Genomic DNA, 13,691 nt, shown 5'->3' with positions numbered 1-13,691 from the left:
AAACTTGGGAAGGTCATGATACAAAAGGATGCTAGGTGCTCTAGGCAGGGAAGCCTCGACCACTTTCTCCATGGCAGTCATCACTGAGTGCCAATATGATCTTACAATATCACAACCCCACCAAAGGTGTAGAAGGGTACCTGGTTCCCCACAACCCCGCCAACATTTTCCATCTGTCTGTTTATAGATTTTTTGTAATCTGGCAGGAGTGAGATACCATCCTGACAAGTATTTAAAGTTGGACTCCAGTAGTTTTGCTGAGACTGATGTCTTTGCATGCGCTCTAAATATTTTCCCCCAGTCTTTATCTGTCAGGGGTAGGTTAAGTTCTCTGTTCCAATATCGTGTGTAAGTAGGCAGTGGGGTGTCAGTATGTGAGGAGAGCAAGCGGTAGGTGATGGAGATCATATGTTTCGGTGTTTGCGGGAGTAGGCACAGGGATTCAAAGGTGGTTGGTTTCCTGGTGATGTAGTGCAGTTTTTTATGTGTCGTTAGAAAGTGCTGAAGTTGAGTGTGAAAGTACCAGGGAAGAGCAAGGCCGGAACCCTCCAATTCAGACCGGGTTCTAAGTTTTTGATCTGTGAGGAGTCGATGGAAGGATACTTGTGGCACCTGTGTTTTATCCACCATTACTCTCTGCGTGCAGGTGAAGGGTATGTCTGGATTGTTTAAGAAGGATGTGAGAGGCGAGGGGTTTGTGGAGATGTGTGGGTGTTCTATTAGCAATCTATCCCAGCATGTGAAAAACTCCCTGATGAAGGGATAGTCGGTGATAAGTTTCGGTCTGGACTTAGGTGAGATCCACCCCAACAGTCCAGTGTTCTGCCTACCTAGGATTACTCTACATATTTGGACCCAAGTTTTATCTTGAAGGTTATGACACCACTCCGCCTGATGTTGCAAGAGGATGGCACTTTTATATAAAGCCAAATGTGGCACCCCTAGCCCCCCCCTGTCTTTCGGCAGGTACAGGGTCTTTCGTGCAATTCTCGGTCTCCCCCCCCTCCATATAAATTCCTCCAGCACATTTTGTAGTCTGTGTAAGAAATGGGACGGGAGGGGGATTGGAAGAGTCTGGAGATAATACAATATTCTGGGCAGAATATTCATTTTGATAATGCCTATTCTCCCAAGCCAGGAGATAGGTTTGTTTCTCCATGAGGAGAGATCACCCGTAATCACTGTGAGCAAGTTTGTATAGTTTGCTTCAAAAAGACCCTCCGCAGATGGGGTAAGGTTTATCCCTAAATACTTTAATTTGTGGGTTTGTATGCGTAGGGGGCACAAAGAAGACAAGTGGCTGAGTTCTTCATGGGGGAGGTTAATATTTAGAATTTCGGATTTGGTTTTATTTAAATGGAAGTTCGAGTATCTACCATATTCCTCAAATTCTCGCAGTGCTTCGGGTAATGACCTGCAAGGGTCTGATAATGATAGCAGGACATCGTCCGCATACATGGACAACTTGTGCTCCTGTTCCCCGATTTGAATTCCCCCTATTTTAGTATTGATTCTAATTCTTTGGGCCAAGACCTCCATCACCAACACAAACAGTAGTGGCGACAGAGGACACCCCTGTCTGGTACCATTTTTTTATGCTAAATGGCTCAGAGAGGATATTGTTGACCCTGACTTGTGCTGAGGGGGCTGTGTAAAGTGAAAAGACTCGGTGTGTGAAGGTTTTACCAAACCCCATTTTCGACAGGACCGCTTTCAGGAACTTCCAGCTGATCCTGTCGAAGGCTTTCTCGGCGTCGGTTGAGACAAAGATCGCCTGGATCTTATTTAGTTGGGCATAGTTTCCAAGTAGGGTAGCTTTTATGGTGTTGTCCCTTGCCTCGCGGCCTGGGACAAAACCCACTTGGTCAGGAGATACCAAATTGGGTAGGAATTTATTTAACCTAGTTGAGAGGATTTTCGCGAATATCTTTATGTCCACATTGAGGAGGGAAATTGGGCGGAAGTTTTCTGGTTTATTGGTTGGTTTTCCCGGTTTAGGGATAGTTGCTATGTGAGCTAACAGCATGGAGGGGGGGAAAGCCCTGGGAGGAGTCTATAGAGTTGAATAGGCGGGCCAGGTGAGGGGCTAATACAGCTTTGTAGATTTTATAATACTTGGCACTAAAGCCATCAGGGCCTGGGCTTTTGCCAGAAGGCAAGCCCTCGATGGTATGTAATACCTCCTCAGGGGAGATAGGGGCATCCAAAACCTCTGCCTCTGTTTGTGACAGAGTAGGTAAGGTGACTGAGTTCAGATATAGGCTCATGTCAGGAGAGGGTTGCGCTTCATCTTCCTCTGAAGAGAGGCCGGAAGGGCCTTCCAGATTATAAAGGCCAGAGTAATATGTCCTTAGGGTTTCAGCTATACCAGGGCTGTTGGTATGGGTGTTATTTGACTTGTCGGTTAGTGAGTGAATGTGTGATTTCAGGGTCTTCCTCTTAATGGCTCGTGCCAACAGTTTCCCCGGTTTGTCACCAAACTCATAGTATTTTTGTTGGGTTTTCAGTGCCATTTTCTGGTGTTCTAATGTGTGGATATCTTGGATGTCTTTTCTAGCTTGTGTCAGTGAATCAAGGGTAGAGCTATCTTTTGGATCTTTTTTATGTTTGGCTTCTAGTTCTCTTATGTTGGATAGGAGGGAAGAATATCTGATGCTTGTTTGTTTCGCCAAAATGGCTTTTTGTTTGATCAGTTCCCCTCTCAGGACGCATTTATGTGCTTCCCATATTGTGTGTTTAGGGATTTCAGGTGTGTCATTCAAAGTGAAATAGTCAAAGTGTTTTCAATCTTACTTCTGATTAGTTGATTATTAAACATGAAATCGTCAAGTTTCCAAATAAATGGCCGGTCAGGTACTGTGGGCCATTTCAGTCTACAAAGAACCGGGGCATGATCTGACCAGGTCATGGGCAAAATTTGAATACTCAACACTGATGCCAGTGTAGACTGATCAGTGAATATGTAGTCTATTCTGGTATATACATCGTGAGGATGCGAAAAAAAAGTATAGTCTCGTCTTGTAGGGTGTAGGGTGCGCCATGTGTCGTGAACTGCAAGTTCCTCCAATCTACTATTGCATAGTTTAATTATTCGCTGTGGAGCGGAGGCCACTCCCCTGGAGGTGTCCAGTTGAGGGTCTAAAGGCAGATTGAAGTCTCCTGCTAGGAGCAGAGCTCCCTTCAGAAGGTCCAAAATTTTGCTGGTAAGTAGTGACATAAATTTGTGTTGGTTTTGGTTGGGGAAGTAGGCGTTAGCGAGAGTGACTGGGCGGCCATGCAGAGTGCCCACCACTATTAAGTAGCGGCCCTCTGGGTCTTTATCTATCTGCTGTGCGATAAAAGGCGTCGAGTGGCGGATAAGTATCCCCACTCCATTTTTCTTGGAGGTGCCGGATGCAAAAAAAGTGTGAGGGAATTTGGAGTGTGACCAGTTCGGTTCTCTACCTCTTTTGAAGTGAGTCTCCTGTAGGAATAGTATGTCGCAGTTCAACCTAGTCGCATCCCTAAGGAGATGTGATCTCTTTTCTGGTATATTAATACCCTTAACATTTAAGGACATGATGGAAAGGTTGTGAGCTGTTTGGGAGGTCATTTTGTGGTTTAAGTGTTTAGTAGTGCTGAGAATTCAGTGAGCGAGGGAGAATTGAGGGAGTGGGAGAGAGAGGGGAAAAAAAAAAAAAAAAAAAAAAAAAAAAAAAAAGGATGAAGGGAGGGGAGGGTAGGAGAGAAAAGGGGAAGAGGATGGAGAAGGAAGGTGGGAGAGAGAAGAGAGATAAAGATAAGTGTAAAGTAAGAGATTAGTTTAGTGTAGAAACAGATTTTAGTAATAGTAGAGAAACAATAAAAAGAAAAACTTGTACAATACCTCCAACCTATAGAAGAAAAGGATAGAAGGTTAGAGTAAAGTAAGTGTGGGGTCAGTATCTCCACACCCGGTCAATGAGTAAAATGCAATATATAAACTGAGAATCAACTTAGAAAATCTGAAAAAACAAGTGCAAATACAAAAACAAGGACAACATTTTTCGTAAATGAAAGGCCTGATAAACAACTACGCTTGCAGTAACAAATACAACAGTTAACCTATGCAGATCCATGAGGGATGGGATTAAGGCTAGTGAGGTAGCTCCTTTTATGGGGAGTTTTGCTGCCTATGCCAAGGTATTAAGTGTGTAGGGCCTCTTCGGGAGAGTCAGGGGTTAGCTCCCTCATTATTAGTCCCATCATCTCTAGGGTAAAAGCCCACGGGGATAAAGGGGATATTAGATATAGCCTCTTTATGAGCGATTGGTGGACGGGGAGAGTTGGGGGCCCAGCAATTCAGTTACATAGTGTAGTAGACAGGTTATAGTATTGTATGAACGCTGGGTATTAGATCATAAAGGTCAGGATGCTCAAGGGTTATGGATATTATAAGCTAGTATTAACCTAAACGAGGTTACTGGGCATATATGAGATATCTTGCTGTAGGATCAGGGAAACTAGGAGGGCTGTGCCCTCAAGTATCTATGTCTGACTAGTATTAATCTAAGAACTACCAACTTAATTATGTGATGGTGTGGGACATCACCAAGGACCCCTGGCAGTAGCAAATTCATGGCAGTCTCCTTATACAGTGTACATTCATTAGATTACAGAACATATAAAGCCTCAATTTAGGTAGTTGTAATGGGAAAAAGAACCATTAACAATCAAACATTAACAGTCAAACCAGGCCATTTCAGGATACAGCATCTCCGGTGGCATAGTCTGTACAGTAGAGAAATAGTGACATGCTGTACCTCTGGAATATTTGAATCTGGTGTTAAAGGATCTAAAGGCTGGAATTTTCAAGTGTCCCTTGTGCGGGAGGGGCCCCCAGAGTCTTGCGAAGGGAAGTCCTGAGAGGAAGCCCCAGAGGACTCCGGGTGCTGGATATTTATGTCAAGTGTCCTGCAAAACTCAGATAGGTCGTTTGGGGACCTGTAAATAGCCTGAGCACCATTTTTGGAAGCCATCAAACACACCGGGAAGCCCCACTTGTATTGTATCCCATTGGCCTGGAGTTCTGAGGTGATAAATTTGAGATCCCTTCTTTTCTGTAGCGTGATTAGGCTGAGGTCAGAGAAGATTTGTATAGGGATTCCTGCGTGGGTGAAGTTTTTGATGTTTCTTGCTTTTAGTGTGATTGATTCCTTGTCCTTGTAGCTAAGGAACTTAACAATTATGTCTCTAGGTGGGGCCTTAGGTGGGGGCCTGGGTCTAAGGGCCCTATGAGCTCTCTCGATAGGTATGTTTGGCGAATCAGGTGTGCCTTTCAGCGTGCGGAATAAGTCCTGCAAATAACCCTCCAAGGCCTTTGGGGAAACGGATTCAGGGGTCCCCCTTATCCTAATGTTATTGCGACGCCCCCTGTTGTCTAAATCCTCAACTTTTGAGAGTAAAAATTGGATATGTTCTTCATGGTCACTGAGCAGTTGAGAGTTAGTGGTAACTGTTGTTTGAAGGGTATCATGTTTGGCCTCTAAGGCCTGTACTTGCTGGGTAACCTGGGTTATGTCCTTCTTTATGTCACCGAACAGAGACCTCATTTCTGAAAGCACTTTATTAATGTCCTCTTTAGAAGAGATGGTATTGAGGTCGTGTCTTGTAAGGTATACTTGTTGTTGTGAGGTCTCTGTAACAGGTAGTTCATCAGCCATGTGAGTGGGGGAGGGGGGTCTGGAATCTGAGGGTTCTAAGTTAGGTGGTGAAACTCTAAGAAAGTTAGTGAGGCTTGAGGACTTAAGACCTTTTTCAGGTTTATTGTTATGTTTCCTGCTGGCCATGTTGTACAATAAATATTAAACCAGTGAGCAACCTGTGAGAGTGGCAGGGAGAGCCGGTCTGTTAAATGATTCGGGCAGGTAAGCCTATATGGGCCCCACGAGGCTCTAGATAGTAGGGGTAGTGTAATCAGACTGCGATCAGTGGCCTAGGGCAAAATACCAGAAGAGAGCCTCTGCTGTGTTGTCTGTCCCTTGCAATGTTATGCTATGCCCCGGGTTGAGAATTTAATGTGAAGGCTGTTTTTCCCATGTAAGCTCCGTGTTGCAGGCGTGTGGAGCGTAAGGTGTGGGGCTAGTTTAGTAAGGAGGTCTCTTACCGGCTTCCACTGCTGTTCATGAGGTCTCCGGTAACGCTCTCTTAGCCTCTGGGAGAGCCGCCATGTGTCCTCTTCTTCTGTGATGCGGTGCAGCCGCCAGCGGACGAGACCGCCAATGGCGAGGTTCAGAGCGAAGCGACTCGTGATCTCCCACACCGGGTCACTTTGTGAGTGTGTGCAGTCGCGATGTCCTCAGAATGTAATCAGGGGAGCAAAGTTTGCTCAGTAGTCGGTTCGCCTCCTCCGTGTCGCAGTAAAGAGCCGATGCAGGTTAGGCCGCAATTTGTCAGCCTCGATGTGCAGGCACAAAAAGTACAGCTCCGAGATGTTCTCAGCCCCCAGAGAGGTGCAGGGTATTGTTGTGGGGAGATCTGCAGTAAAAGTTGTCAAATCTTAGGATGTTGATAGTGAGTTATAAGCATTAACCGGGTGTGGAGCATCAGAGCCAATTTTTATGCTGCCATCACCCTGCGTGGCCAGGCTCCGCCCCCGAAACCTTAGAGGTTTTATCACAAATCTCCTCAGTCTGATCAGACAGATACTGTAAGAACAGGTGTGATGAGGACGGCATAGATACACAGCTTGTTCTCACCTAGACAAAAATACACAGGAGAGCAAGGAGAGAGCAGGAGGCGCAGTAGCACTTGTGCAACGAGAGAGCAGGAGGCGCAGTAGCACCTGTGCAAGGAGAGAGAAAGAAGAGAGCAGGAGGCGCAATAACACTTGTGCAAGGAGAGAGAAAGAAGAGAGCAGGAGGCGCAGTAACACTTGTGCAAGGAGAGAACAGGAGGCGCAGTAACACTTGTGCAAGGAGAGAGAAAGAAGAGAGCAGGAGGCGCAATAACACTTGTGCAAGGAGAGAGAAAGAAGAGAGCAGGAGGCGCAGTAACACTTGTGCAAGGAGAGAGAAAGAAGAGAGCAGGAGGCGCAATAACACTTGTGCAAGGAGAGAGCAGGAGGCGCAGTAACACTTGTGCAAGGAGAGAGCAGGAGGTGCAGTAACACTTGTGCAAGGAGAGAGAAAGAAGAGAGCAGGAGGCGCAATAACACTTGTGCAAGGAGAGAGCAGGAGGCGCAGTAACACTTGTGCAAGGAGAGAGCAGGAGGCGCAGTAGCACTTGTAGAAGGAGAGAGCAGGAGGCGCAGTAACACTTGTGCAAGGAGAGAGCAGGAGGCGCAGTAACACTTGTGCAAGGAGAGAGCAGGAGGTGCAGTAACACTTGTGCAAGGAGAGAGAAAGAAGAGAGCAGGAGGCGCAATAACACTTGTGCAAGGAGAGAGCAGGAGGCGCAGTAACACTTGTGCAAGGAGAGAGCAGGAGGCGCAGTAGCACTTGTAGAAGGAGAGAGCAGGAGGCGCAGTAACACTTGTGCAAGGAGAGAGCAGGAGGCGCAGTAGCACTTGTAGAAGGAGAGAGCAGGAGGCGCAGTAGCACTTGTAGAAGGAGAGAGCAGGAGGTGCAGTAACACTTGTGCAAGGAGAGAGCAGGAGGCGCAGTAGCACTTGTAGAAGGAGAGAGCAGGAGGCCCAGTAACACTTGTGCAAGGAGAGAGCAGGAAGCGCATTAACACTTGTGCAAGGAGAGAGCAGGAGGCGCAGTAACACTTGTGCAAGGAGAGAGCAGGAGGCGCAGTAACACTTGTGCAAGGAGAGAGCAGGAGGTGCAGTAGCACTTGTGCAAAGAGAGAGTAAGAAGAGAGGAGGCACAGTAACACTTGTGCAAAGACAGAGCAGGAGGCGCAGTAACACTTGTGCAAGGAGAGAGCAAGAAGAGAGCAGGAGGCGCAGTAACACTTGTGCAAGGAGAGAGCAGGAGGTGCAGTAGCATTTGTGCAAGGAGAGAGCAGGAGGTGCAGTAGCATTTGTGCAAGGAGAGAGCAAGAAGAGAGCAGGAGGCGCAGTAACACTTGTGCAAGGAGAGAGCAAGAAGAGAGCAGGAGGCGCAGTAACACTTGTGCAAGGAGAGAGCAGGAGGCGCAGTAGCACTTGTGCAAGGAGAGAGCAGGAGGCGCAGTAGCACTTGTGCAAGGAGAGAGCAGGAGGCGCAGTAGCACTTGTGCAAGGAGAGAGCAGGAGGCGCAGTAACACTTGTGCAAGGAGAGAGCAGGAGGCGCAGTAACACTTGTGCAAGGAGAGAGCAGGAGGCGCAGTAGCACTTGTGCAAGGAGAGAGCAGGAGGCGCAGCAGCACTTGTGCAAGGAGAGAGCAGGAGGCGCAGTAGCACTTGTGCAAGGAGAGAGCAGGAGGCGCAGTAACACTTGTGCAAGGAGAGAGCAGGAGGCGCAGTAACACTTGTGCAAGGAGAGAGCAGGAGGCGCAGTAGCAGTTGTGCAAGGACAGAGAGAGCAGGAGGCGCAGTAACAGTTGTGCAAGGACAGAGAGAGCAGGAGGCGCAGTAACAGTTGTGCAAGGACAGAGAGAGCAGGAGGCGCAGTAACACTTGTGCAAGGACAGAGAGAGCAGGAGGCGCAGTAACACTTGTGCAAGGAGAGAACAGGAGGCTCAGTAGCACTTGTGCAAGGAGAGAGCAGGAGGCGCAGTAGCACTTGTGCAAGGAGAGAGCAGGAGGCGCAGTAACACTTGTGCAAGGAGAGAGCAAGAAGAGAGCAGGAGGCGCAGTAACACTTGTGCAAGGAGAGAGCAGGAGGCGCAGTAACACTTGTGCAAGGAGAGAGCAGGAGGCGCAGTAACACTTGTGCAAGGAGAGAGCAGGAGGCGCAGTAGCACTTGTGCAAGGAGAGAGCAGGAGGCGCAGTAACACTTGTGCAAGGACAGAGAGAGCAGGAGGCGCAGTAACACTTGTGCAAGGACAGAGAGAGCAGGAGGCGCAGTAACACTTGTGCAAGGACAGAGAGAGCAGGAGGCGCAGTAACACTTGTGCAAGGAGAGAACAGGAGGCTCAGTAGCACTTGTGCAAGGAGAGAGCAGGAGGCGCAGTAGCACTTGTGCAAGGAGAGAGCAGGAGGCGCAGTAACAGTTGTGCAAGGACAGAGAGAGCAGGAGGCGCAGTAACAGTTGTGCAAGGACAGAGAGAGCAGGAGGCGCAGTAACAGTTGTGCAAGGACAGAGAGAGCAGGAGGCGCAGTAACAGTTGTGCAAGGACAGAGAGAGCAGGAGGCGCAGTAACACTTGTGCAAGGACAGAGAGAGCAGGAGGCGCAGTAACAGTTGTGCAAGGACAGAGAGAGTAGGAGGCGCAGTAACAGTTGTGTAAAGTCCAGTCTGGTGAAGCCCTGGTGTATCTGTTCGTGTCTCACTAGCTGACCCCAGGGCTACTGCACTATTTGGGTTTCCCTGTGTTTGTACAGCAGGACATTTACTGTAAAACAGACGCTATAATCCCTGGCGTTCAGAGTTGTATTTCTCTTTTGAACAGAGATATGGTGAATCTGTTCTCTTATTCAGCACAAGAGTCGTCATTACCTCTCTGGCTGACATAGAAACCTTAGAGGTTTTATCACAAATCTCCTCAGTCTGATCAGACAGATACTGTAAGAACAGGTGTGATGAGGACGGCATAGATACACAGCTTGTTCTCACCTAGACAAAAATACACAGGAGCGTGTCAGTATCGCAGGTGCATTAATCACTATATCCCTCCCACCAGGGGACGCACAGGTGCACTAATCACTATATCCCTCCCACCAGGGGACGCACAGGTGCATTAATCACTATATCCCTCCCACCAGGGGACTCACATGTGCATTAATCACTATATCTCTCTCACCAGGGGACACACAGGTGCATTAATCACTATATCCCTCCCACCAGGGGACACACAGGTGCATTAATCACTAGATCCCTCCCACCAGGGGACGCACAGGTGCATTAATCACTATATCCCTCCCACCAGGGGACGCACAGGTGCACTAATCACTATATCCCCCCCACCAGGGGACACACAGGTGCACTAATCACTATATCCCCCCCACCAGGGGACACACAGGTGCACTAATCACTATATCCCTCCCACCAGGGGACGCACAGGTGCATTAATCACTATATCCCTCCCACCAGGGGACTCACATGTGCATTAATCACTATATCTCTCTCACCAGGGGACACACAGGTGCATTAATCACTATATCCCTCCCACCAGGGGACACACAGGTGCATTAATCACTAGATCCCTCCCACCAGGGGACGCACAGGTGCATTAATCACTATATCCCTCCCACCAGGGGACACACAGGTGCATTAATCACTATATCCCTCCCACCAGGGGACACACAGGTGCATTAATCACTATACCCCCCCCCACCATGGGACACACAGGTGCATTAATCACTATATCCCTCCCACCAGGGGACACACAGGTGCATTAATCACTATATCCCTCCCACCAGGGGACACACAGGTGCATTAATCACTATATCCCTCCCACCAGGGGACACACAGGTGCATTAATCACTATACCCCCCCCCCCCACCATGGGACACACAGGCCCATTAATCACTATATCCCTCCCACCAGGGGACACACAGGTGCATTAATCACTATATCCCTCCCACCAGGGGACACACAGGTACACTAATCACTATATCCCTCCCACCAGGGGACACACAGGTGCATTAATCACTATATCCCTCCCACCAGGGGACACACAGGTGCATTAATCACTATATCCCTCCCACCAGGGGACACACAGGTGCATTAATCACTATACCCCCCCCCCCCACCATGGAACACACAGGTGCATTAATCACTATATCCCTCCCACCAGGGGACACACAGGTGCATTAATCACTATATCCCTCCCACCAGGGGACACACAGGTGCATTAATCACTATACCCCCCCCCCCACCATGGGACACACAGGTGCATTAATCACTATATCCCTCCCACCAGGGGACACACAGGTGCATTAATCACTATATCCCTCCCACCAGGGGACACACAGGTGCATTAATCACTATATCCCTCCCACCAGGGGACACACAGGTACACTAATCACTATATCCCTCCCACCAGGGGACACACAGGTACACTAATCACTATATCCCTCCCACCAGGGGACACACAGGTGCATTAATCACTATATCCCTCCCACCAGGGGACACACAGGTACACTAATCACTATATCCCTCCCACCAGGGGACACACAGGTACACTAATCACTATATCCCTCCCACCAGGGGACACACAGGTGCATTAATCACTATATCCCTCCCACCAGGGGACACACAGGTACACTAATCACTATATCCCTCCCACCAGGGGACACACAGGTACACTAATCACTATATCCCTCCCACCAGGGGACACACAGGTACACTAATCACTATATCCCTGCCACCAGGGGACACACAGGTGCATTAATCACTATACCCCCCCCCCCCCCACCATGGGACACACAGGTGCATTAATCACTATATCCCTCCCACCAGGGGACACACAGGTGCATTAATCACTATATCCCTCCCACCAGGGGACACACAGGTGCATTAATCACTATATCCCTCCCACCAGGGGACACACAGGTGCATTAATCACTATATCCCTCCCACCAGGGGACACACAGGTGCATTAATCACTATATCCCTCCCACCAGGGGACACACAGGTGCATTAATCACTATACCCCCCCCCACCATGGGACACACAGGTGCATTAATCACTATACCCCCCCCCCCCCACCATGGGACACACAGGTGCATTAATCACTATATCCCTCCCACCAGGGGACACACAGGTGCATTAATCACTATATCCCTCCCACCAGGGGACACACAGGTGCATTAATCACTATATCCGGTAATAATGGAATATGTACAGCGCCAATAAAGGCTAAGGGATAAATATAAACACTAAAAACGAAATATACCTGCTAAGGCTGAACAAGAATTTATTACAATTCAACAGTATTGGTACCAATAGATAAAATGAGTAAAAAACAGTAATTAAAACAGTTGTTAAAAACAATGGTAAGGTGGAGTGTTGTGCTGATACACTCACAAAGTGCAAATAGCAATTGGATCCAAGGGGTGGAAAACTAAAAATGGTGAAATCCACATTTGCTTGTGGATACACAAATAAACAAAATGTGTAAGCAACATAAAAATGTAACTTAAATGTGCAACATGATAGTGCAAATGTTGTGCAACATAAGTGAGAGTAATTGTGATCACTATGTGTATAAAAGATAAGGAAAAAATGATTCACATCAAAAATGCAAAAAATCACAATAGATATAATATATTAAAAAGTCCCAATGACACTGCAGTGCAAAAAATAAATCACATGTGAATAACTGCCATTGAGTGGCAAATGTGGAAAAAAGGGTGGTGTACCCAAGGCAAAAAAGAGGAAATCCAGTGAAAAAACAAAAATAAAAATAAAAATCAAAAACCAGATACAAAAATGATGTTCAACAAAGGATAAAAAAGAACAAAAAAGAACAAAAAAAAGAGTATTGTAATCCAAAAAACAGTAAATTAATAAGGAAATCACATGAAGGAACCTGGAATCCTGAGGGGAAGAGTTCCCAGGCGAATCCTAACAACGGTCAGCTCTTAGTCCAATGTCCTAGAGATGTCCCTGTAAAAAAAGGAGTACCATAGCGTAACAAGTCCTCAAAGTGGTTAAAATACTTGGAATAATGCTTACCAACAGGTCTACGCGTTTCGGCCCCAAAATAAGGCCTTTATCAAGACTGCTGAAGTGGTAAGCTGAGTGCCTTTAAATAACAGTGTCACTTAAGTGACCGGATATGGCTCTGGAATTCACTTCCGGTTTCGCCATGAGTGAAAAATAGTTTAAACAGGGTATTTATCATGTTTGGCGTGTATAAACTGTCATATGGAGATAGAGTGATCTTGTATTTTATGTTTATATATTTGTCTTTGATATTTAGTGTCATTTAGTTCACTATACCTTGAGCCCCTCACGATCATGATGTCACTTCCGGTTTACCGGAGTAAACATTTTTTGGTGATTCTACGTTTTCGGTGGCCTCTGGTTATGAGTACTATTTAGAAGATATACTTCAAAGATGTATTTTAGTATATTTACAGCTTAATCACCTATATTTTTGTGGTGACGGTTTTATCGCGATTTGATTGGTCGTGACATCATGATCCGATTCCTATGGTTCTATTGGTCTAGGGAAGAGGTGTGTGGGTAACAGTCCTCCTGATTGGGTGTTGAGATGTCAAAAATGTTTAAAGACAACAAGGGGACAGATTGTTTCGATAATAAAGGGGATTTAAATCCAAATGCCCATTTTTATAATAAAGAAGCCCATTAGCTTATAAAAGAGCCGTTTTAAATGATTAGCCATTTCAAAATCTGTCCCCTTGTTGTCTTTAAACATTTTTGACATCTCAACACCCAATCAGGAGGACTGTTACCCACACACCTCTTCCCTAGACCAATAGAACCATAGGAATCGGATCATGATGTCACGACCAATCAAATCGCGATAAAACCGTCACCACAAAAATATAGGTGATTAAGCTGTAAATATACTAAAATACATCTTTGAAGTATATCTTCTAAATAGTACTCATAACCAGAGGCCACCGAAAACGTAGAATCACCAAAAAATGTTTACTCCGGTAAACCGGAAG

The sequence above is a fragment of the Bombina bombina genome, chromosome 8, assembly GCF_027579735.1.
Source record: "Bombina bombina isolate aBomBom1 chromosome 8, aBomBom1.pri, whole genome shotgun sequence".
Taxonomy (NCBI): domain Eukaryota; kingdom Metazoa; phylum Chordata; class Amphibia; order Anura; family Bombinatoridae; genus Bombina; species Bombina bombina.
Note: the sequence above shows the minus strand (reverse complement) of the source record.